We start from the raw sequence: 2,322 nt of genomic DNA, 5'->3' as shown, positions 1-2,322 counted from the left end.
AGTGACCAGCAGGAATGCTAGGACGGGGGGTGGGGCGGGGGTACAGCTGAGAAAGGGTTACATACCACCATTTGAGCTGAAGGCTGTTCCTTGTTGGTGAACTTCAAGTCTGTAAAGACCATCTCGCAGACGTGTTTGGAAAGAAGCATTTCAAGCTGGAAGACAAAGAAAACAGACATTAATCCTTTAGCATCGAGATTACTCGGTCAAATGTAATCCTTATTTATTCAAATCATTTTGAATTAATCTTGGATTATCTTCATAACTTCATGATTTCAATAATGTGATTGTTTATTTTTAGAATGACATTGTAGGGTAGGTGTAAGTGGCAGGATATGACCAGTTTGAATATAAAACAAGCAGAATATTTGGGCTGGATATGGCCAGCTTAAATGCTAAAGGGTTAAACACATTTAATCCAAGCTGTGATTTAGACATGTCTAATACAAGATCTGGCTTAAAGTGTCTCGTATAAGATATGGTTTAAACATGTTTATGACAACCTCTGCTTTAAACACATCCAATACAAGATATGATTCAACCCTTTAGCATCAAGATTACTCAGTCAAATATAATAATCCTTATTTATTCACATTGTCTAGAATTAATCCTGCATTATCTCATGGCTTTGAGATTTCAATGATGTGATTGTTTAGTTTTAGAAGGACATTGTAAGATAGGTGTGAAAGGCTGGATCTCATTGGTATCAACGTTAAATGGAGAATATTTGGACCAGATTTGGTTGGTTCAAATGCTAAAAGGTTAAACACATTTAATGCAAGCTGTGATTTAGACATGTCTAATACAAGATCTGGCTTAAAGTGTTTGAAATAAGAATAGAGTTGGGTGATGGTGAGAGTGGTATAATCAATTAGTAAATAGACAATTTAACAATTTATAAAAGTGATGATGATGATGAATAAAAACAGAAATCAATCACACCTGTTCAATGTTCAAAGGTTTCTTGATCAATTCCGATAAGAGGAACATACCAAGACGTCTTTTAGACAGTTCTCCATGGAACAAGATTTCTGAAACAACACAGAGAAAAATATAGAAATATTTAACTTTCTAATGGCTCAGATGGATTGACAATGATGTGAAGTTGACTTGGTGCAGAACAATTATGACAAGGGCCTGGAAGAATGGAAATAAGCAACATCGCTCATTTACAAATATCACACGATATCAAGACATGGGTGCACACAAAAACATATATCTTTTACATCATTAGACTATGGCCATGCTGGGGCACCACTTTGAATAGTTTTTAATCCAATGAACCCCGCTCCATACTTATTAAGTTTTAAAGCTTGATACTTATTCTATCTGCTTCTTTTGCTGAACTGCTAAGTTACAGGGATGTAAACAAACCAACACTGGTTCTCAAGTAACAGTGGGGACAAATACACAGATATATACATATCTCTCTCTCTCTCTCTCTCTCTATATATATATATATACACACACACACACACACACATATATATATATATATACACAGGAGAGTATTGTAGTTAGCTTGAAGCATTGTGTATTGTTTGTAAAGAATAACAGTTTAGAAGGGTACAACAATGCACTGTAGAACAGAAAATGGACTATATACCTGTTGTAATTTGGTTATCTATAGTCCAATAATATTTCTGAATTACAATTCCTTCTTCAGATCTTCTTAGCTGGAGTCTCTGCTATATACACAATGGGCTTCTTTCAGTTTCCATATACCAAATCCACTCACAAGGCTTTGGTCAGCGCAAAGCTATGGTAGAAGATACATGCCCAAAGTGCCACACAGTGGGACTGAACTCAGAACCAAGTGGTTACATGATGGGCTTCTTACAGTTTCTACTGTAGCCTTGGACCAACCGAAACCTTGTGAGTGGATTTAGTAGACAGAAACTGAAAGCAGCCTATTGCCTCCGTTTTTTTGTCTTTGTAACTGTACACATTCACTAGCTTTCTTACAAAAAAAAATCTAATGTTCTTAGCTTAGACTTTGACCGAACTGTCTCAAGTGTAACTGCCTGCAACAATACGGACATCTGGAAAGACGGCCACAAATGACCTGTCCATCTAATTGTTTCTTCTGTCCACCTTTGTATCATGTATCTGTCCAAATGTTTTATTGTCCTCCATTGCGCTTTTGTTCCATTTTATATATGTATATCGTGGAGGCGCAATGGCCCAGTGGTTAGGGCAGCGAACTCACGGTCATAGGATCGCGGTTTCGATTCCCAGACCGGGCGTTGTGAGTGTTTATTGAGCGAAAACACCTAAAAGCTCCACGAGGCTCCGGCAGGGGATGGTGGCGAACCCTGCTGT

Source organism: Octopus bimaculoides, chromosome 30, assembly GCF_001194135.2.
Source record: "Octopus bimaculoides isolate UCB-OBI-ISO-001 chromosome 30, ASM119413v2, whole genome shotgun sequence".
Lineage (NCBI taxonomy): Eukaryota > Metazoa > Mollusca > Cephalopoda > Octopoda > Octopodidae > Octopus > Octopus bimaculoides.
The sequence above is the reverse complement of the archived record's forward strand: the minus strand, read 5'-3'. Positions refer to the sequence as shown.